This window comes from Bactrocera dorsalis, chromosome 4 (assembly GCF_023373825.1).
Source record: "Bactrocera dorsalis isolate Fly_Bdor chromosome 4, ASM2337382v1, whole genome shotgun sequence".
Lineage (NCBI taxonomy): Eukaryota > Metazoa > Arthropoda > Insecta > Diptera > Tephritidae > Bactrocera > Bactrocera dorsalis.
Genome location: NC_064306.1, coordinates 57994444 through 58019510, shown reverse-complemented (window position 1 = coordinate 58019510; position 25067 = coordinate 57994444). Strand labels below are relative to the sequence as shown.

General features: G+C 36.2%; 1 protein-coding gene across 1 annotated transcript in view; it reads left to right on the top strand.

Annotated features, from left to right (window-relative positions):
- Positions 1–25067, top strand: part of LOC105225706 (sushi, von Willebrand factor type A, EGF and pentraxin domain-containing protein 1) — a 65086-nt gene that overhangs the window by 21237 nt on the left and 18782 nt on the right. The gene's annotated exons all lie outside the window — the stretch shown is intronic.

The following is a 25067-nucleotide window of genomic DNA, read 5'->3' as shown; positions in this document are numbered from 1 at the left end:
AACTGAATTTACCCTGATCGGGATATAAAAAAACTTCAAATGGAGTACCATGTCGTATGAGCAACACAGAATTTCCAAATCGGTTGTATGAATGCTCAGTACATTTGATGCCTAACTTTAACTGCGTATAACTTTTAAAGGAAAATTTTTATGAAAAAAATTAATAAGACCTTTTTTGTAGGGCAGAAAATTTCGTATTAGAATATTGCTCCCTGAAAATTGTAGAATTATTTGTTTAATGCGAAATTTCAAAAATCCGAAGTTATTTATAGAGGAGAAGGAAAATGATTTGGCAATGTATAAATTGGAAATAAAGAGCTTGCTTAAGTTGGATACAATTTTTGAGGGCAAAAATTGAAACTTCTGGAGCAGTTTGTAAAAAATAAACTGCTTCGAAAATAACGGACACCCTAAAGTTACACATACAGTCGCAAATATCAAGTGTGGCTCAGTTGCCTCTTTTAGTTTAACGCCTGTTTCCATTACTGTTGCAGCTCAGTACACACTCGCCTTATTAAAATATATATTAAAGTATACGTAAGTCTGTACATTAATTAACAATAACAACAATAGAAAAAAAGCAATAGCAACAGCAACAATAACATAGTGCAGCAAACTAGCAAAGCACTAACCGACCAACTTGTTGACTGGCTGACCTTTAACGAACAGCTTAGATTACCAGCAAAAAGTGCTATTCAAATTTGAATTCGAGTTTGTGTTTGCAGCAAAATTGAAAACGAAACCGAAAAGAGAACGCTATAAATAAAACTATTTAGCCGCAATGATGTGATGGTAAGCAGATCAATCGCGCGCTTGAAGCTTAAAAAGTAAGTCAGTTAACTAAGTACACATGTGCGCAGACACCTCTGATTTGAAGTGAGCTAAGTGTGCGCATCGTAACTGGAAGTGGAGCTGTGACTATGGAGCTTATTTAGTGGATTCATTTACAAGTAGATGCTTATCGTACAATTTATGTATGTAAATGAAGTAAAGGGTGATTTTTTAAGAGCTTGATAACTTTTTTTTTAAAAAAAAACGCATAAAATTTGCAAAATCTCATCGGTTCTTTATTTGAAACGTTAGATTGGTTCATGACATTTACTTTTTGAAGATAATTTCATTTAAATGTTGACCGCGGCTGCGTCTTAGGTGGTCCATTCGGAAAGTCCAATTTTGGGCAACTTTTTCGAGCATTTCGGCCGGAATAGCCCGAATTTCTTCGGAAATGTTGTCTTCCAAAGCTGGAATAGTTACTGGCTTATTTCTGTAGACTTTAGACTTGACGTAGCCTCACAAAAAATAGTCTAAAGGCGTTAAATCGCATGATATTGGTGGCCAACTTACGGGTCCATTTCTTGAGATGAATTGTTGTCCGAAGTTTTCCCTCAAAATGGCCATAGAATCGCGAGCTGTGTGGCATGTAGCGCCATCTTGTTGAAACCACATGTCAACCAAGTTCAGTTCTTCCATTTTTGGCAACAAAAAGTTTGTTAGCATCGAACGATAGCGATCGCCATTCACCGTAACGTTGCGTCCAACAGCATCTTTGAAAAAATACGGTCCAATGATTCCACCAGCGTACAAACCACACCAAACAGTGCATTTTTCGGGATGCATGGGCAGTTCTTGAACGGCTTCTGGTTGCTCTTCACCCCAAATGCGGCAATTTTGCTTATTTACGTAGCCATTCAACCAGAAATGAGCCTCATCGCTGAACAAAAAAAGCGCGAAACACATTTCGAACCGAACACTGATTTTGGTAATAAAATTCAATGATTTGCAAGCGTTGCTCGTTAGTAAGTCTATTCATGATGAAATGTCAAAGCATACTGAGCATCTTTCTCTTTGACACCATGTCTGAAATCCCACGTGATCTGTCAAATACTAATGCATGAAAATCCTAACCTCAAAAAAATCACCCGTTATAATTATAAGCAACACATATGGAATGCTTAAGTAAGAATAAGTATAAGACATGTTCTATAGCAGCCCAGCTGTGATCTCTCCATATCAGCTATCTAAACTAACCTAACCTGCAATTTTTATATCTGCTTGCATATTTCATCTTTCAAATCTATCATTAATATTTTTCTTTAAGTTTTGAATAAATTCAATAATCTGGCCAAACCCTTGACATTAATTGTTAAAGCTATCACACGCCCTCTCGATAGCAAATTAATAATAATTTAGCACATTGTCACTTCAGGTATGGATGAACCGCCGAAAGCTTAAGAGTTTTTAGCAACAAATATCTCTTGTTAATTGCACTCTCACAAATCTTCACATTTATGTACATATGTATATATAGCACATATATAATATATGACATATGCATGCTATTTGCGTCAGCTGTTCGTGTTTTTGTGTTTTTGTTCGTCTTTTTTGCCGTTTCTTTGAAACTGCTCCTGTTTTACCGGTTTGCCAGCACACATTCGTGTTACTTAACCAAATTTAGCGGTACTTTTATGACTGTTTTTACAATTTGGCATGTATTTGTGCAAAGCAAAAAACAACAGCAACACATCTGTCTGTTGAATAACGATAAACACGTTTTAGAACTTTCCAAAATTGAGTATAAACGATGTTCGGTCCTAATTTAATGCCAAAAAAAAGTATTTAAAATATAGAAACACACATATGTAATTTTCAAATATTTAGTTTAATTAATTATTGCAAACTTCTCATAAATTTTGAACTCGAAAACATTGATTTGCCACCAGAAATAAGCGTATCTTTGAAAAAATAATTTCTGATAAAGTTAGTGATTCTAAATTTTGGACAGTTTCAATGAATAGAGAGCTGCAGTAATCCAGTATAGAATCCAGATCAACGTTTTACAAGTTTGATTTGGAGAGGTATACCGGTTATAGACTTCGGATTTCGACACTTCCATGTACATTATTAGCTTTATTCTTGACTCGTTGGATTTGACAAGTAATAATATAAAGAAAAGTTGTTTTTATGCCCTTATTATAAACATTATTAGTGCAAATTTTAGTAAATAAGAAATTCCGAAACTCAGAAACACCCGGAGCTGTTAGCATAGCAGCCTACTATTAATATATGACGCCTGTCGTTGTCTTGATGGAACACAATTTCTCTTCTATTGACCAAAGCTGGGCAGCTATTCCTTTTGTTGACAGTACAGGTAGTAAGAATTTCTCTTTCAATCACACCAAACAATTAGGAAAGCCTTCCTGAGCGTCAATGCTTGCTGGGCCACCACGATTCGACCACGCATATAAGGTTCTATCGAGCGTACTGTGTGAAAGAAGTCCAACGTCAACAAACTGGTAGGCCCTTACCAGTGTGGCTTCAGATCTGGAAAGTCAACAACTGACCATATTTTCATCTTGCGCCAAATCTTGGCAAAGACTCGGAAAAGGAAGATCGACACATACCACCTCTTTGCCGAGTTTAAAACCGCCCTCGACAGCTCGAAAAGGAACTGTCTTTATGCCGTTAGTCTAAAATTAGTTTTCCCGCAAAGCTAATACGACTATGTAAGCTGACGTTGAACAACACCAAACGCTTAGTCAGGAACGCGAGGGACCTCTCTGAGCCGTTCTATACCAAGGGAGGGGGCTCCCTATAGTCTGAATTCTTCAATCTAATAATGGAGAAAAGAATACGAGCTGCAGAGGTAAATAGAAGATACTATATCCTATAAGAGGGTACGTCGATTATTGTTCGATAGAAAGGTTTGGCGGAAGATTTATGGTCCTTTGCATATTGGCAAGGGTGGGTACCGCAGTCTATAGAACGATGAGCTGTGCGAGATATACGGCGACATTGACATACTTGTAGTTCAGAGAATCAAGAGACAGTCCAGTTCTAAAAGTAATTGGCTCAGTACCCGCAGGTGGAAGCAGTGGAAGAGGAAAAATAAGAGATTAGGTGGAGAAGGGCTGACTGCACTTGGTATCAAACTCGGCTATGGTCGGCGGTGTGATTACCTTAGTAAAGAAGAATAGGAGAATATAACTTCTACAAATATTATAAATCATCCATGTCAGAAATATAAGGATATTGTTTTAACATTCCTGGTCAAGAGATTTTTTTTTGACGTGTTCTACATAACTCTCACTAAGAAGAAAGTCCACTTAGGAATTGAACGCGTATTTTCTTAATCCATTTAGATAAATATTTTCACAAACATAATTTAATCAGCAACGAATGCATCGCTATGCAAAATAATGAAACTTGGAATGTTTTGCTGAAAGTAAGCAACTATTTTAACGACTTCCAAAGCAAAAGAACAAGCAGTAAATAGCAAAAGATAAGTCATTTATTCACAAATCTGCCATTAAAAATGGCAATAAAATAAAAATTGAAAGTTAAAGTACAAATAAAGCGCGGATTATCAGCGCTAGCGATCAGTTGGCTAAGCGACATAGCTCAAAGTGTGATTTCCGCATTTACCGCTATGTGAGATCGCCATAACAGCACACACAAAGAATGTTGGCGATAGCAATTTCGGCAATTACGGGCAATAAATAAATGCAAACACGAAAATTATTAAAGAAAAGAGTGAAACTGGTGAAAGGCAAAGAAGCAATTCTGAAGCAAGCAGAGCTTAATTGTAAATGATATGAAGTATCACTGTGCTTAAGCGCATATTCTCACATACAGACGAGTATACATATATATTTATGTGTGTGTGTGTTTGTAAAAGTGTCTGTGTATGCCGTTGCGTTTGAATGGCACGCAGAACAATCCAAGTGACTCAGAGTCGAAAATGAATGCAGCGAAATTAGAAAATTTCCATTCGGAGAAAGTTATTGTTGTGGCCAGCCGGCAGCAGGCCGTGGTGGCGGTGGCAAGTAAGTAAGTGGTAGCAAAGGTAAACGAAAGCGCACAAAAACAACTACGGAAATGTGCTGGCAGCATTCAGAAGTTCAAAGCTGCTGGCTGCCAGCTGTTTTTTTCACATTTCATTTTTTTTTTTGAATACTTGAGTGTGTGTGTGTGTGTGAGCTGATGTCGCTTCAGACAGCAGCCGATTGAGTTAGCTGCCGCCGCCAAACTGTCAGTCAGTCGGTCAGCCAGATACACAGACAATTATTTAGCGCCACAGCTGCGCGAGAACGTGAAGAAAGCCAAATCAAATAAGGCGCGCGTGATATGTCTGAAGAGACGGCCTGACAGCTTGGGTCAACGGCTCGCTTCACCATCACTTCTATTATTGTAGTCAAAGCTTTTCGCTATTATTTGCATATAAAAATGATGAAAACCTTTGAGAAGCAGTTTTGCCAAGACGCCTATTATACTTCGCTTATAAAAAGAAGTATCTATAAAAATCGCTAAATATATTTATTGACCAACTTCAGGTCGCCGGTAATGGAAATTCGCCATTCAAGCGTTTAGTGGGTTACAAATCTCACAGTTGCGCTGCGCAACCGGTTTCTTCTTCGCTGTCTACGCACGCAGGCAAACGCTTGTATTGTGATTTTTTATCTCGCTGCTACTCGCTACTCATATTTGGGTGTCTCGTTGTGTTTTGACCGATCGCTAATCGCCCAGATGCGTGCGTCAGCGTGCGTGTGATTGAGCTTACATACGTATCAGTTTGATCAAACATTTCGCGCTACAAACATATGTAATTATATACTTATATGTACGTATTTATTAATATTAAAACCAAACTTCCCTGTCTTTTGGCTACTTGGGTCTATAATAGATATAAAGTGAAAACTTAAAATTACGTTGAACTCGCAAATCAATTATTTGCCCAAATATTGTGTTTTTTTGTAAAGTAAACTTTTTTTAATGTTCTTGTACCGAAAATATACTTAAAAATTTTCAATTAATATAACACGCTATTTTTACATTTTATTAATTTTTTTTTACATATTTGGTTAGTTGCTTGCTTGGAAAGGGCATCGCATGTGCGCTTTTACATATTTACTAGCTTGTGTTATACATATATTCATATATAACTACAAAAATAATAATTTGGCAAAAACCTTCGCTTAACGCAAACGGCTAACTAGATAACTTAAAAATAGTTGCATGCAAAATTACACCGTTGTAATCGAATTCATGCAAAGCACGTTCGCAATTTTAAACTTTATTTCCACTTTGTTTTAATATTGCTAGTAAAATTTTCAATTACCGTTAAATATTACATACATTAGAGCGGGTCATTTTTTGTTTTATAAAATCTCGTATGCGGAAAATATTCTACGGATCATTCTGAACAACTTTGGCTTAAGAGATTATAGACCTAAACCCGGTTTTGAGGTCGAAGAAAAAGTTTTCAGAGATTAGAAAAACTTTTCGCTATTTTTGGCTATTTTTCGAAATATCCGCACCAAATTCATTTATTAAATGTATTTTAATATTCTTTTGGCCATTTGTAGGAATCAGTCAGACCATAAGCTAACATATGTATATCTCCAATACAGCTGATTATTCAGCTTTTTTTATCTTCGCCTTAAAAATCGCTGGCTCGAAACTGGTTTGGGACCCATGGTCTCTCAAAGTAGTTCAGTGTGAAAATTTTCAACGTACGTGTTTTTTCGTTTTTTTTTGGCTACTTATAAATAAACTCGCTCTTATATGAACATATTGGGTAGTCGAAAAAGTCTTTTCGTATTTCTAATCAACTTCAACTTAGTTTTTTTATATTTATAATAATAAATAAGTAAGCAGATATGTTTCCACAAGAGACATTATTCCATCACTGTAAAACTTTCATTAGTGTAAATCAAATTTCCAGAACAGAAGCGAGCGAACCATTGTTGTGCTACACGAACTGATACAGCGTCGTCTCCGTAAGCTTCACAAATTTCATTGATGGCTTGCGTGGTATTTTCTTCCCTTATTTATTCAAACATTTCAAAATATAGCGAATTTCTTCTATATTTTCACTCATTTTAGAACAGCTGTAACTTTTTTCAACTTTCTTGTATATATGGCTATTCAAAACGGGATGATGATATGTATTATAAAGGGTGATTTTTTTGAGGTTAGGATTTTCATGCATTAGTATTTGACAGATCACGTGGGATTTCAGACATGGTGTCAAAGAGAAAGATGCTCAGTATGCTTTGACATTTCATCATGAATAGACTTACTAACGAGCAACGCTTGCAAATCATTGAATTTTATTACCAAAATCAGTGTTCGGTTCGAAATGTGTTTATCGACAAATTTTGTTCAGCGATGAGGCTCATTTCTGGTTGAATGGCTACGTAAATAAGCAAAATTGCCGCATTTGGGGTGAAGAGCAACCAGAAGCCGTTCAAGAACTGCCCATGCATCCCGAAAAATGCACTGTTTGGTGTGGTTTGTACGCTGGTGGAATCATTGGACCGTATTTTTTCAAAGATGCTGTTGGACGCAACGTTACGGTGAATGGCGATCGCTATCGTTCGATGCTAACAAACTTTTTGTTGCCAAAAATGGAAGAACTGAACTTGGTTGACATGTGGTTTCAACAAGATGGCGCTACATGCCACACAGCTCGCGATTCTATGGCCATTTTGAGGGAAAACTTCGGACAACAATTCATCTCAAGAAATGGACCCGTAAGTTGGCCACCAAGATCATGCGATTTAACGCCTTTAGACTATTTTTTGTGGGGCTACGTCAAGTCTAAAGTCTACAGAAATAAGCCAGCAACTATTCCAGCTTTGGAAGACAACATTTCCGAAGAAATTCGGGCTATTCCGGCCGAAATGCTCGAAAAAGTTGCCCAAAATTGGACTTTCCGAATGGACCACCTAAGACGCAGCCGCGGTCAACATTTAAATGAAATTATCTTCAAAAAGTAAATGTCATGAACCAATCTAACGTTTCAAATAAAGAACCGATGAGATTTTGCAAATTTTATGCGTTTTTTTTAAAAAAAAGTTATCAAGCTCTTAAAAAATCACCCTTTAGCATGATTCAATTATATAGGGTTGTTTCAAATACCCAAAAAGAACAATTTCTCAAATGTGATTGCATCCATAATGTCAAAATCAGCCACTTTCTTTTATATTGTTTCGTTTTTATGATTCAAAAATAAAGTTTTCAAAATTTTCAATCAATGAAAGTGCGTTTTTTGAGTGATAACCGAGTAGAAATAGATCCTGAATAATAAAAAACCTTAAAAATGTAAACAGAAATTTCATGAAAGAAATAAAAAAAAGCAATTAATTCTGGCACTCATACGTAAGAAGAAGAAGTGCGCTCTGTATTGACACATCCAGCATATAATTGAATCCTGTTTCAAATGAAAAAATAATAATTTGAAGAAAGTAATTTTGCCATAGAAAACAGAACCGATTGCATAAAACTACAAACCAAAAGAAAATGAAATTTTAGAAATATTAATAGTATTTCTTGTAAACATGTGGTCTTCAAGAAGAAATAAACCGTTTATAATCTAAGGATATATCAAAGATTATTAGCTTTATTATAAATAAAAGAGGTTGCAATTATATATGAAAGATGACTTCAGCCGAGAGGCCTAATTTTCGATTACTTTTGGAGCAGATGGAGCTACAAGTATAAGTGAGCAATAACGTGTCGAATGTTCTCTTCCAAGATGAAAATCGCCTTAGATTTTTTTGCATATATAAGCGAATACTTATTATTCGTACAAAAGTTCGTCCAGCGGTATAAGATCACAGGCCCACGATGCGACATAACAAAGTCACCAAAGTTTCCCTCAACAATTGATTATTTCGCTCGTTGTTGGAACCAAACAATTCAGGCTCGAAAAAGTCATTTACTATGACTTTGTTGTTATTCCCATTGACTTTTACAACATGGACGGCTTACTTTTTGAAGAAACATGCATCTTTGATTCTGTCTATGCATAGAGCACATCAAACAGTGACGGTCTCCCAACAACGGCTCATAGATTATGATTACTGCAATTGCGATAATTTTATTCATTAATCTACCCTTTCAACCAAAAGTAAGCTTCAACGCTGCATAAAATTTTCCATCGAAAATTGGGATCGATGGTTCTCTCGTTCTGATACGAGCTGGATTTTGTAAGCCCTCGAAACAAGATGGTGGATAGGCACAGCTCGCTTTGTTCCGCGCGATGGCAGATAACTTACGAATTATTACAATTGTCTAAAGCGCGTTAAAATATAAGAAAATAAGAAATCATGTAAATTGGGTAAGAAGTGGACTATGTAAATAAATATTAAGTTTTTTAGCTAATAACAGATTTTTAATTTTTTAACTGCGAATAGTGTCCAATTGAACAACCTTAGCATCGCACTAGAGTATATAGTAGCATCCTGTGACCCTTTGAAAACATGTAGTTCGATTTTCATTTTTTAAATCGTCATAGCCACGTGTGAAATATTTGAATGCAACTGGATTTGTTTTCAAGTCTAGTCTGAATCAAATCAATAAAACCTTTACAAAAGCGTTCACCTCTCGACAAGCAATGTAAAATATATAAAATACAAGGTTGAAAAAAAATTCAGAATTAATAGTTAGAAACCATTTTCAAGGAAATTCGGGAAACTTTTAGTTAAAATATTGGGTAGACGAAAAAGTCTTTTCGTATTTCTAATCAAACTTGAACTTATTTTTTTTAATATTTATAATAAGCTTTAATGAACTAAATATATATAATTTTAGTCGATTACTTTTTGGCATTTTTTCTCTAGAGATATTATTCCATTCCATTCAGTGTAAAACTTTTCTGGTTTCTCGGCGAAAAACTGCAATAAGTAATTTTCACAAGCTTTTCTTGAACCCAACTTTACTCCTTTAAGGGAGTTCTGCATTGACCGAAACAAATAGCAGTTCGATGGTGGAAGGTTTGCGCTTTTTGGTGGATGCATCAAAACTTCCCAGCCTAGTTCTCCCAGTTTTTTCGGAGTTATCAAAGATGTGTGTTGTCTGGCGTTGTCCTGATGAAAGACAAAGGTCTTTCTGTTGATCGATTCTGGCCATTTTTTCGATTGCTTGCTTCAATATCATCAGTTGTTGAAAGTAAAATGTAGAATCAATCGTTCAACCATTCTGGAGCAGCCCATAGTAAATGATTCCAATCCTACCAAAAACTCAGCATAACCTTTCAATCCTGACTTTGCGACCATTTGTTGAGCTTCAGCACGCTTAGACCATGATCTTTTTCGCACATTATTGTCATATTGGATCCACTTTTGGTCTCCTGTTACCATTCGCTTCAGAAATTGTTCGATTTCATTTTATTTCAACAAAGAATCGCTGATGTTAATACGGTTCATTACATTTTTCATAGACAATTCATGTGGTACTCAAACAAAAAACAAATAAATAATTTTGGTATCGATTTTTTGATTTTTGACCTATGGGAGGAATCATTGTGTGACGACACTCAGCGAGAAAATATTTGAACTTTGTCGAAATTTCCAAAATTTAACTCAAATCCTTTCAATCATTTTAGAGAAGTTCGGTTAAAAAAGATCATATTTTTTACTTTATAGTTGATTCATCTAAAATGAACGACACTCTTCAAAAATGTACTTTTCTAAAAAATGTTAGCTAAAAGTATAACATTACTACAAAAATATGTATAATCATCTAACCAAGGACATCTAGCATATTGTGTACAGCTATTTCAACACCTCATCTAACATTTAACGAGTTTCAGAGTAAATCAGCACCCATTTGCTTAGCGTTTGCCCTGCGACTGTGTTCGAAGGCTTGTAAATCAAAATGTAGACAAATGTAATTAATTGCTTGCCATTCAAAAACATTTTTTTTTACTTTTCGGTTTTTGGTTGAACGACAGACTTTATGTGATGCCATAAGTGCAAAACAAATTGAAATGTCTATCAACAGCAGCCATCACCGAACGGCAACACCGGTGATGAGGCCGATGACAAGCAGGCAATGCTGTGGGAAGCAAAAAACAAAATGAAAAAAATTAAAAAAAACGAATTTTATTGTTTTATTGAATAAAATTTTGCTTAGATTAGTTTCTCAAAGAAAAAAATTTTAATTTGTAACCACATATAGTTATACTTATAAGTGTAGGTGTGCATGTGTTCGTGAGTTTCCTCATTATTTCCGATTTTCTACTTATTTAGCCACACTCCGCAGCGTTTTCTCTGAATTCAGAAAGATTTCACAATGCCGCGCTGAAGTTCAGCTGGTAAAAGCTGCCGACATCTGTGGCCGCCGGCATGTTGCAACAGCTGCGCATGCGCACTTTGTGGGGTCACAAGTGTCGTTGTCATGTTGTCGTCACATTTCTTATTCCCCACACATATTATTTTGGGCAATTTGTCAGCGTGTTGTGCGCTAGCTTCTAAGAAGATTTCTCAATACCAATAAAAGCTGCTCCACAGGCCAAACACGTCCCAGGCAGTTAATGGCATTAATTGCAAAATACTCGTGGCACACTTACTAATTTCTTTGGACTTTAATGCGCAAATTCTCGCACTTAAGTGTCCGCGCAATTAAATGCCACACACAAATCTCTTCTAACTTTCGCAAAATGATGTGATTTCGTGTGATTTTATTAGCAACAATATTTCGTTTATTAATTTTTATGTGCGCATAATTGCATTGCTTGGCTCAAATAACGGTTTGTTGGCGCTTTGCGAAATTTCGGCGTAATGTGAAGAGGCAGTGTGGCAGCTTTTATTTTATGGCCACTTTTGTAAGTGTGTCACAATTGCAACATATTGTGGCCGCACGGCTTGTGGCGACTTCACATTGTAATCAGCGCAGCGAGACCACTGGCTATGTGCGGGTAAAAATGTCAAAAGCTAAAACAAAAACAAAGCCAAAAAGCAGAAACGAGCCAACTTATCCACTCATCCACATGCTTACGGCGAGAAAGAACCTAAATTACCTGCATAACAAGCAAATGTTTACTCGAATATGACTGAGACGTGGCCATTTGAATTTTAAGTTCGTTGCTGCAGTCTTTTGTTTTGTGTCTCTGCCTCGCTTCTCTGCCACTACTTCTTTGGCTGCCCACGAGCGGCAGTTCATTCGCTTGTGCGCTTACTTGGCAATGAAATGATGTTTATTTTTGTTGGTTATTTTTAGCGTTGTTGTTGCTGTTATTAGTGTTGTTGTATATGATATTGGTGTTGTTGTAGTTGTTATTATTGTTGTGGTTGTTTTTGTCAGTGTTGTTGTAGCTATTATTGGTGTTGTTGTACTTTTTCTTGCTGTTGTTTATGTTATTATTATTTTTGTTGTTTTTTTTATTATTATTGTTGTTGTTACTATTACTGTTTTTGTTGTTATTATTGTTGTTGTCGTAGTAATTATGTTTGTTGTTCTTCTTTATATTATTATTAGTGTTGCTGTTTTTGTTGTTGTTTTTTTAGAATCGTAAACGTTTACCAATATTTATTCATGTAGAAAGTTGCGCACGCATACCAACACATACTAATATCTGTATACGAGTATGTGCATACATAACTACACCTGTGCCTTACAATGTAAGTTATCTGTGTTTGGGGCTTGCTTTTTCTTCTTTCTTAACACTTATTTAGGTCATGCTTATCGCCTTTAAACGCTGTAACTAGCTGTAGCGGCAATTGTGGTTTTTGGTGGCGACAGTCACATCGTTATGGCAACACTGTGAAAAGCTTTGACGAACCTTTTTTTGGACGTGCACCCACTAAGCGTACTTTGGAATGCTTCAACGTCTGAACTTACTTTGAAATATAAATTTTTTTAATATAATTAATGATCTTAGATAAAATATGTGTACAATGTTGTTTTTGCTGTTTTTGTTTTATCTATACTTGGCGTACAAGTCACGATCATTTGGGAGGCATATATTGTAAAACCAAAAGGAACTATAATGCTATAAATCAGCAACCCATGACTTAATTATAATTTTCATTTTGAAGAAAGGAAACTATACTTTTAGATTAGATTTCAAAATTTACTGTGGCGTAAGGACGATTTATATTTCGAGAATCTTTATATCTCTATCTTTCGTTCGAAAAAACTGAGGCTAATATAGTCCAAGCGCAAATACCTGGCATACAGAAGGCCTGTAGAGTTCTACTAAACAAATCCGAGAGGATACAGAAAGTGACTATTTACACAGGCAGCCAGGCGGCACTACTAGCTTTGTCGTCGCAAAAGGTCAACTTCAGCTTAGTTCGTCAACGAAAAATTATGGGAGGTCAACCACTTTTTTTAGATGCACAGGTTTATTTGAGACTGAAGACTAGATTATAACATAGATATATAAAAGAGAATCTCGTCGCTCTAAGGAAACTGTACTTTACAGTTTTTTTTAGTATTCCTAACAACATTATTATGCCACATACAGATTTTTTTTAAGATTCATGTATTCTGATACAAGTCTCGCATTGACATCCTTATTACCGAAAAAATTAACCAAAATGTGTTGAGTCGGTCTATATGCAATATTGAGGCTCTCGCTATCTTTCTGATGCCCCACGATTTTCAAATCATTAACACGTTTCCAGTGAGTGTATCACCAGTGATCACGACAAAAATCTAGGACCCATGTGCCAAGAAAAAAAAAACGTATTGCATTTGGCCCAGGCGTGTATCACCGGTGATATACATTGGCGCCTGAGGCCTAGTTTTTTGTCGTAATTACTGGCAATACACCAAATCATTTTTGCAAACATATTTTAATGATTCCAAAAATACGATTCCATTGGAAACACAAAAATTTCAAGCAATCCCATTGATTAAATTTTTGTCCATGTTAAAAAATCACCAGACAAACTTTTCGCGTCGAAAACAAAACCGTTGCCAAAAACAAATTAATATCATATGGAGATTAAAACTTTAGACGGACATAACAAAGGTGTCACCAATCCAGAAATAAATTTCTTTGGGATTCGGTTTACGCGAATAGTTTTAATGAAATCATCGAACACTGAGATCTCTACCTTGCATTTGATATTATAGACTTAAATGTAGCTTTCGACTACAAAGTTTTTTATTCATTCATTGAATTTATAGCTTTATTAAATCCATTAAATACTGTCCTTTATTCCTGGAAATTATTTCCATTTCATTAATATTCATATTCCGATCTTATGGTGAATGCTCTGCTAGAGTATTGCTAACTGAAATATGCTTCTTTTAATGGAGTCGTGAATGTCATATACTCTTATAATTGTGAATCAGTTCAAGAAACCTTGATACGCTTCAGCTTACAGCTACAGCTAGGGTAGGCCATTTAAAGTTGACCCATCTGGCAACGCTGTAACTTTTAACAGCGCTGACAAATCGGATAATGTCATACCGCGTTAGAAGCGTCCATTCGAAGACAATTTATACCATGGAACAGTACACTCCAAAAAGAACGCGCTGAAATTGTTCAGCTTTATATTCAAAATAACTTTTCAATTGTGTTAACTCAACGTTGCGTTTCGCAAAAAAATAAAGTGAAAAGTGCTCCAGTTAAGAACACAACTAAGTCTTTATACGCAAAATTTGTGAACACCGGTAATCTCAGTAATGCCAGTCATGCATCCAGACAACGCACAAGACGTTCTGATGAAAATATCGAAGCTGTACGAGCCAGTATTGAGGAGACTCCATCGACATCGAGTTATCGCCGCTCTCAGGAATTAGACATCTCTCGCACCACTCTCCGACGCATAATTCATAAAGATTTGAAGATGTTTCCATATAAATTTCAAATGGCAACAAAACTAAACCCAGCTGATTATTCCGCGACGCCTTAATTTTTCCCCGGGCGATTGATATCGAAAAATGGTGATGTTGACTGGCCACCGAGATCACCAGATTTGACGCCACCAGACTTTTATTTGTGGGGTTATTTGAAATCCAGGTATACGCTAATAAGCCCCAAAGACCTTAGCTCAACTGAAAGCCAACATTCGACGTGAAACAGCCGCCAATCATCCGAAACATTGGCCAAAGTCATGGAAAATGTCGAAAAAGAGAGCATTTAGCTGTCAAAGCTAAAGGTGCCCATTTACGCGATCTAATTTTTAAATATTAGCTGAAAACAAATCCCCTTGGACCAAAATAAAATTATTTTTGAAATGAACAAAAAACATTGTTGACGACGCCCCCGCCCAATTTCTTTTGCCACGTCTGTATCGGCAGATTAATTTTTTTTTTTTTTTCTCTTTTTCGAACTTTTTTCGAAGTATTAATTCGCGCGCAACTAAACATTTACTAAAAGTGCGCGCACTCTTCTCCTTTTGCGACAACTCAGCGATACAGACGTAGGTAAGTGTTTGTCCAATCTTATTATATTTAAAATATATGTATTATATGAAACCCTTTGTTTTATTTAATATCTAATTTTCTGTGGAATAAAATTTGCGCCGAACGTTTCCCTACGGCCAACCACATCATTGGAACGAACGAGCACCGTGCTCACCACCCGAATTATCAAACATTGTTTTCTTTTGTTGGGTCAACTTTAAATGGCCTACCTATAGTACAGCAGTATATAACCGCATTATTAAAATAGCCATCAAGCTTCTGCGTTTTAGACTTCTCTGGCTGCCCCGTCACTGTAGAATTGCCGGAAACTTCAATGCCGATTAGCTTGCTAAGGAGGACAGTCTTACACTAGCAAGGCGTTTCATTCGATTGGACGTGAGACTGTACTCCGTTGTCATCTGCGCTATAGCGCTGGGCTTAACTGATTAAATATTTCCGCACGCTTTTCGCGAAAGCTCTGTGGAAGAAGGGAGAGGTAGAATCCATCTAGACAGTTTATCCTTTTTTTGCTAACCTTTGACAGACTGAGATTGAACCGTCGAATACAATATTGAAATGAAGGTAACCTACTTAGTTATGGTGGAATCTAAGAAATTCCGTTTACCGACGTTTGGGTTAATAAAGTAAAAGTAATTTTTTACTGTCTGCTTGAGGATAAATAGTGAAATGGTTCAGAATAACATTATTTGCATTTTTCAATGACTGATCTTAGCGATTTGAAACCAAACAACTTTCCTTTTTTGAAATTCTACTCTTGTTGGGCCTCCAAAATGGCATTTTACCAGCAAACAATCCTACAATAAACACCCTACGATCATCAAACCGCCTATATACCATCTACTATTGCATTTATCATTATTAAGAAAGACTCTTTATATCTCATCTAAAACTCTTATTGAAGACAAAAAGAAATAGAGGAGATTTTGCAATAAAATAAAACTAAATAGCTCAACTTTTGGATCGAGTAAATGACCAAGCTGACTTATCACAAACCGGCACTCAACCACAATCACTCCAGTCTAGCGCCAACGACACGTTTATTGGTAGAGGGGCACTTTTAATTAAGCAGCGCGATTAAAATTTATAATTTCTTAGATTCGTTTTTTATGCCTAATTTACTGGCAGCTTGTACTTGTACGCGCTTGTTTCGTTGGCGCTTTTCACTTTCAAGCAAATTGCTGACGAAACGCGCAAAGACACATTGTTGCTTTTGTTGTGGCTATTGCGAACTACAGTTAATAACAATAAATAACCGACATGTGACACATTATGTGACGTTGTGTTGCACTATCGCGACCGCGTTTAAACGCAAGCCAAACAACAAAAACAAACAGCAAGAAGTCGACGTGACAAGATACGAAGGCGACCGACCGCATAGGCAATCGCCGGGCCGGATGAAGGCAATTGTGGGACGGATGGGTGAATGTTGAACACTTACGACGAACCAGTCACCGATGGCGTCCAGTGAATTTCCCAAGAAATCAAGAAATGAAAAAAGACGGCCTACACAGCTAACGGACGCGATGGACGACAAGGCATGCGAATATTTTGTGTCTACGTTTCTATTGCGCATGCGCGTATGAGTTGAGGCAAGCGCTGGTTTTGAGTACAAACTGTAACGTTCGCCCCGATATGTAATAAAGCAGCAGATAAGTGATCAGGTAATCAAGCATTTATTAAGCAAATAGTTCAACGTTGGCCAGCCAAAGTTTGCGCGGACATTTGCGCATTTGCTTCCATCAATCAATCACTCAACCAATGCGCTGCTCGCCTGTATAATGTCCCAGAAATACTTAGAAAAAATGGCCAATATTAAGCAAACGTTGTCAATCGCAGGCGCGCATGTTGCCTTTGCGCTTTTTGATCGGCGCGGAAGTTCATTTGGTTGAAAGGGAAATCGTCGATTTATTTGTACAAGCTAATGCACAAGTCAATTGGTACAACTATCGGAAAACAATGCGAAAGTGAAATTACGGAAGTGTATGTTGGCGGTTAATTTCAAACTAAAGTTAGCGGTTTACATGCTATTTGCGTTTTTTTGTTGTAATTAGTTATGTTAATGTGGGATGGTTGTTTTTATTGAAATGAGTTGCCTTGTGGAGCCTCACTCGGTTCAATGCATGGGAAAGTAGTTAAGACACTGTTTGAGTTCAATGTGAAATGTATTTACGATCGGAAATGTCATAAAATTGCTTCTGAAACTATGTATAAATATGTATACTTGGAAGGGAAGGAAGGGGCTTTTCACACAAAGTATCATCTTCATCCAATATTGCTTCCAGTTCGGCATCTTCAAACTTTTTTGGTGGTCTTCCACGTTTTTCATTATTCACATCGAAATCATTATCATGGAACCGTTGAAACCATCTTCTGCCTTATGGTCAACATAATCTGTCCACTGAGCGTACTATTCGCAACACCATCATCCATTTAGAGACCCCATTCATTACTGGATAAAATTAGACCGAATAGATGTATAGGGAGTCGGCGCCGTTCGCAACGACTCGGACTGTCGTATGGAACGACTTGGTGCATTTTACTTAAATTGAAAGCGTACAAAATACAGCTTGTGCAAGAACTGAAGACGCTCGACTTCTGAAAGGTTCCAAGAAGAGCCGACGTTTTCGAGATAAGCTTTGTTCAGCGATGAGGCAAATTTCTGGCTTAATGGGTATGTAAACAAGCAAATTGTCGTAGTTGGAACGTAAGATATTCAAAAGCTGCCATTTCATGCAGAAAAAACAAAGGTTTGGTGTGGTTTGATGGCCAGTGGAATCATCGGTTCATATTTCTTCAAAAATGATGACTGTGAAAACGTAATCGTCAATGGCGACCGTTTTCGTACTATGATAGCCGACAATAAATCGATTTATTTGAGAAAAGACTTCAGTCATCAAATAATTTCATGTTTTGGGCCGGTCGATTGGCCACCAAGATCGTGTGATGTCACACCACCGATTTTTTTCTGTGGGAACATGTTAAGTCTAATGTTTATGCGGACAATCCCGGTTCGATTCTGGCTTTGGAGCAGAACATCACGAAAGCTAAAATGGAAAATATGTTCTGAGTTCTTTGTTTCAAACAAAAACTTTCGCTGGAAAAATTCCTAGAAGCCTTGACACGTATTTTTATTTCTTTCGTATAGTTTCAATGTGTTTTGTCGAGTTAAAACCCGACTAAAGGAGTTTTATATGGCTTCACAAAAGATTACATCAGTGTGATACCTCGCTACATTTGACGATCAGCCAACCAAATCAACCTTACCATCTTAAGCTGAGAAGGCTAGTCATTAACACTTAGGAGTGGATTTTATCTTCATTTATTCATCCAAAATATAGTGTCAATCGATACAAAAATACATGCACCTGAACACTGAAACTGCTTAGTATAAGCTATTCCATCTCCGGAAATTGGATCTTATATATTGACCAAGTTATTTCTAGAGCTGTGGCAGGAAATTTAAAGCTGGGAGCAGATTTAAGATTTTGAAAGAAACAAATATATTAAAAATGTTTCCATGCGATTTAAAAATATTTTGGATATATTTTGGATATATACCTTTTCTAATCAAACGAGTAATCTGGTTGCAGTGTTACCTCCGTCCGAAATATTTTATTGGCCGAGAAAGACTTTCTCACTGAACAAAGCTGATATAGCAGTTTTCCATATATTTTTTAAAAAATGTTTGGGTCACAAAATATCTTCTAATTTTGAAACCCACATGATAAATTCATTTTGCCAGCTAACTTATTTCTTGGAAGTTAATGATTTTTAGCTAAGATTACTATTTTATTATTCGTTTATATAAAATTTTTAGTATCACTTAATACGAGTATAAGTAGAAGCTTGACTACAAAAATATTGGTGCATAAATTTATTTTAATGTCCGATTGCACTATGCTCGCCACTCAAGCGCACAGACGTGCCTATATATAGGAGTAATATAATGCGAGTGCACATATAATATATGAATATATTATAAACAAGTGTTCACAAGTGGCACACACCCGTACAAATAAGGAAAAGCACTGCGCCCGTCGCTCCAAATTGCCGGCTGAATTGTGTCACGATTTATAATCAGCCAACGTTCGATGTGCTCATATATTCATTTATGTATGCATAAGTGACGCTAGAAGTACATATATTTATATATAAGTGTACTATATATATTTATATATCGGTATATATGCCATAGTATATTCCTATGTATATGCTAGTTGTTTCGTTCGCTGGTTGTTTCGTTAATTGGTCTGGGTATCAATGGATAATGCGCTGACTACTTTGGCGATTTCTGTATTCAGTTCGCGAAATAGACAGGTGAGATAATGGTCTGGCGCGTATTGATGGTGGCCGAAATAGGTTGCCAGAGACCGAAAGAAATTTTAAATAAGGCATTATTGTGGAGTAAAATCGAATTTTTAGAGGCTTACGAGTAATTGTTAAAAAAAAAATAAGTAAATTTTAGAAACAAAATTGATTTGCCAACCACTGATATAATTGAAGTTCTTCCGATCCAAAATAGCTTCTTGTCCAATAAACGAAACTCAAGAGGTGATAAACTTTTAGTAATTGAAAAAAAGAACTATATCATCACTTAAAATGAAAAACAACGTATCTTCAAAAAAATCTAAATTGACTTTTTTATTTATTTCTAGAAATAGAATAAAATTCTAGCCTCCGCTGTCAGATATAACCAATATATATCCAACATATAACCATTTTATAACCAAAACTCAAAACTTATATTACATATAAGTAGCATACAATTTTCAGCTGCCGCAGTCAGATATAACCAATATATATCCAACATATAACCATTTTATAACCAAAACTCAAAACTTATATTACATATAAGTAGCATACAATTTTCAGCTGCCGCAGTCAGATATAACCAATAGATAACTAATATATAACCAATATATAACCATTTTTTAACCAAAACTCCATTTTGTTGTTAATATGAGTGGTTTCGATTATATCGTTTTTCCTTCGCATGTAAGCTTATGAAGAGTTATGTTATATTTTTGTATAACAATTTAGACATTTTTATCATAAAATGTCAAAATTGAGACTCTTCATTTTAATATCTTTCCATCATATAATTTCATAATATTTAGTTGAACTAAAATAAAAAATACATACTATTCCCGGTTACCTCACTTTTCAAAAATGTTGGGAAACATGTATTTGCCTCCCAGCTACACCGCTAACTACATAACTCTGACTATGCACTCCTCTTTAACTTGCTCAGGCGTATGCTTTAACCCATTTGTATTCAAACCCAATTGAGTTTTACTACAAGGCAATCACATTCGTAACAAGATGTTATGCACAAACAGTTATTAACTTACAAAATTTTATCACGTTCGATAGCTAGTTGAGTTAGCTTTGGCCGATGCTCTGACTTTCCTTTTATTTGAGTGCTTAAATCTTAAAAAAAGTAGTATTAACACATATACATACATATGTACATATCTGAGCTCAAGAGCTTGAAAAGTAACCAGCAGATAATTTCAGTGCTTTTTCTGCTTTGGGTTGTTCTGAGTTTCGGTTTCAGTACGTAAATTTGTTTTATTTAAAGATAGAAAAAGAGAGAGGCGAAAATAAACCGATCAATTATTCAATTATAATATTTAAATAACATTAATATGCCATATGTAACAGTTATATTGGCAAGGAGTGGGAATAGGATCCAATTTCACTCATTTTCGAATTTAATGAGGACCCTTTTTCATTCGGAATATGTGAAGATGAGGTGGAAGCATTTAACCTCGGCAAGGTTGGCTGATTTAAGTTACTTTAATTTTTTGTAAGATACTACAATACTACGTGCTACTAAATTTTCTTCCATGAGTTTGGAACTGGCTGAGCACAAAATAATTCTCTCACTATAGGAGAGTGTGCATAATATTGAACTCCAAACAAAATTCAACGAACACTTGGCATAAACATTAAATAAAGCAAATAAAATTTACAATACCTTATCAAGAATGATGGCAAACAGAGGCTGTCTGCGCTCCAGTCGTCGACTGCTAATCGCAAAAGCGTTGAGCTCAGTAATACTATATAAAACTCCAATATGTATATATGTAGGTACTAAACAAAAAAGCATATGCCAGACCAATAAATGTCGAGCATAGACTCACAGCAGTAAGAGTAGCAAGTGCTTTCCGAACCATATCCAGCAAAGCAGCTGAAGTACTAGCTAGTATGCCGCTCATAGACATCCAGGGAGACGAATTCACGAAACTATACGAGCTATCAGCGCCAATTACAGAAATCAAAAAAAAAGAGGGGAGAAAAAGAACAGCATAATTATATGGCATCAATGGTGGCAAACCTCAACCAAAGGTGGATCCTCAGACTTATACCTGATACCCATACGTGGAAAACTAGATAACAGGTGCTTTAGAGACTATCTACACAAATTTTAAAAGAACGTCAGTCCGTATTGTTCGATGAATATGGAGTCCATAGAAGACTCTGAACGTGTGTTTACACAATGTTTAAAAATGAGTGAAAATAATAAAGAAATTTGCAATTTTTTGAAATTTTGTATAAAAAAAAGGGTTCGCTTGCTTCCTTTCTTGAAATTTCAATGTAAAAAATGAACCTCGCTCTTGTCGACCTATCGCTGAAAAAGTCGAAGAAATTATGGGAAAGATTGATCAGAACCGTCGCATAAGCAACCATGGCATCGCTAAGGAACTTAATATTCATTTCATCATCAAACAGTTTTGAATTTGAAAGGCTGGCTACAAAAAGAAGCTCGATGTTTGAGTACCACATGAATTGACTGTGAAAAATTTAATGGACCGAATTATCATCTGCGATTCTTTGCTAAAACGAAATGAAATCGAACTATTTCTTAAGCGCATGGTAACAGGAGACGAAAAGTGGATTAAATACGACAATAATTTGCAAAAAAGGTCATGGTCCAAGCATGACGAAGATCAACAAATGGTCACAAAGCAAGGATTGATGCATCGAAAGGCTATGCCGAGTGTTTGGTGGGATTGAAAGTCGTCCACTACGAGCTGCGTCAGCCTGGTCGAACGATTGATTCTACATTTTGCTGTCTACAACTGATGAGATTGAAGCAAGCAATCGAAAAGAAACCAGAAGTGATCACCTTCTTTCATAAGGACAACGCTAGACCAAGCACATTTCTGATGACTCGGCAAAAACTGGGAGAGCCTGGCTGAGATGTTTTGGTACATCCACCATATAGCCCTAACCTTGCGCCAACGGACTACCATTTGTTTCGATCAGTGTAGAACTCCCTTAATGGAGTAAAGTTGGCTTCAAGAGAAGCCTGTGAAAATAGGTTGTGACAGTTTTTCGCTGAGAAATCAGACTAGATTTACACTGTTGAAATAAAATCTCTAGTGGAAAAATGGCAAAAAGTGATCAACCAAAGTGGTACATACTTGGTTCAAAGTTCATTATAAATATAAAAAATATAAGTTGAAGTTTGTTTAGAAATATGAAAAGACTACCCAATTTATGTATAATTTCTTAAAAAAAATTACCAAATCTTCCTATAACATTTCATTTTTGATATTTCTGAAGTTGAGTCAATCAATCTTTACGTTCAAGGATCACAAGGTATATTCGCAGTATGGATGAAAACTGATTTCGCAATTATTATATGAATAATAGCACATGCCTTTCGAATTTCAAAATAACTTTGGCCTAATTTAATATTTTTCATCAATAAAATATTGGCAATAAGACCACCTTCTAACCCTAAACATAGTGTTATTTTTGGTTAACTTAATAGTGCCACAGACATGCAAAAAATAGTATAAAAACAGAAATAAAACATATGAATATGCGTGAAGCCAATTCTTTCAATTTCGCATTTGCGCATGCGCACCAGCCAGTATGCAATTGATGAGCAACATTTATGCGCACAATTAACTCCTCATAAGGTGCAATTAAAATTAGTGAAACATATTAGGTAGGTGCTACCCAAAATGATATGCTGCTGATATTATATATACAGACATAAATATCCACATATATGCTCATACACATATATATATGCACATATTTACAGCATATAATTACATCTTTATATATGCCTGTGTGGCAAACAGAAGGCGCGAAAGGTGAAAGAAAGTGTAACTAGGCGGAAAAACATTGCGAATGCGTAGACACTGCTAGCGCAGCGCAGACGAAACAGCTGTTGGCAGCGCGGCAACGCGGGCAATACGAGATTACGCGCTACGCATGCGCGCCTCAGAAAATTGCGTCGAACAAAGACGTCAAAAATGTAAACAAAAACTAAATTGTGTGCACTTAAAAGTTTGCCACAGCATAAGTGCGCTCATGTGGGCGCGCAGCGCTGCCAACTTGTTGTTGTACTTTATACAAATACACGCGTGCTTGCGTTGCAGTAGCACCCGACGCGCTGCTGGTGGCTGTGTTTACGCCCCGCATTACACGCATTCTCTCTAGTGGATTAACCTTTGCCGGCTGCCGCTCCATTTACATAAGCTCATAAGCGCACTTGCACATATTTATTCGCATTTACTGTTAGGCGTGTGCTTTTTTTGTTTGGTTAACCCGCCACAAGTGTTGCATAAGTTTTATGTATTTCTTTTATTTTGGGGCTGGAAAATGACATAATTACTATTTCACGTGTTTTTCTTTTAATAACCGTTTGGCCCTCTTTTTCTGCCAGCGCCTTTGCCTTTGCTTTTAAGGTTGAAGTGCCGCTGCCGGCAAAATGGTGAATTAAAATTCGCAATAACCCACTGAAATGTGTAATAGCAAAGCCAAATCGAAAGCGATATTGCATGATAGCAAAAATTTAGATAAATATATATATATATACATATATATTTATGCTTGTATACATATATGTATATAATATATACATACTCCTTTGCCGGCGTTTATTTATTAAAACTATAATTTCTTGCCTGAATTGTTTGCCTTCACTTTTCTCTTGTCTATAATTATGTGTTTGCGTTTTGTAATAGAAATATATTTAATTAGAAATATGGCATGGGAAGGCGTCTATTTATAAGCAATTAAACTTATTATGTTGAATAACATATAATGAACTGTCATTCGTTAATTAAGGCGCGTGAGTGTGCGGTTGCTGCGTTCAACGACTTTGTTGTGGCAATAGCTGTGGTGTAATGAGTGGCATAATATTAATGCTTATATAATTTCATTCATTGTCCTTATCGTTTATTGAAAATATATTGTATTTTAATTACAATAATAAAAATTTCCTTTGTCAATACGAAAATCACTAAAACTTTAAATGTGTTTGTTTCATGTTTACCAAAAAACATAGGAATTGTTATTGCCATACAAATTCTTAAATATTCTATGTTAAACTTTTTTAAATAAAACAAAAACGGTTTCTGATATCAATGAATTTAGATGCTATTATGTACGGAACTCGATTTTTTTTGCATGGCCACCACTTGCAGAAGTCCGGACGCTGAATCCAATATTCGACGGTTTTTAAGAATAAATTGGCCGATACTGCTACATTTTCACGTTCGGTATTCGTACGAAGTTCATCAATCACCGCCGGCTTTTGGGCATAGACACAGACTTGACGTAGCCACAACCGAGATGGTCAAATGACTGCACCATTTCGTGAGATAACACGTTTACCAAAATTAGTTTTCAATAAATCGATTGTGACATTCGCTGTGTGACTTCTGGTGCCAACATATTGTCCAAGTCCATATCATCTAATTCGAGCCAAAAATATTCGGTTATCATTGAGATCTAGCGATTCCCTTTCACAGTAACGTGCCGCTCTTGATCATCATAAACCGCACCAAACCGTGTGAGAGGCTGATTTGGGTATTCCTCAATTGATGAGCTAGCATCAGCAATACTCTTGACACTACGGGCACTTCTTTATCTCA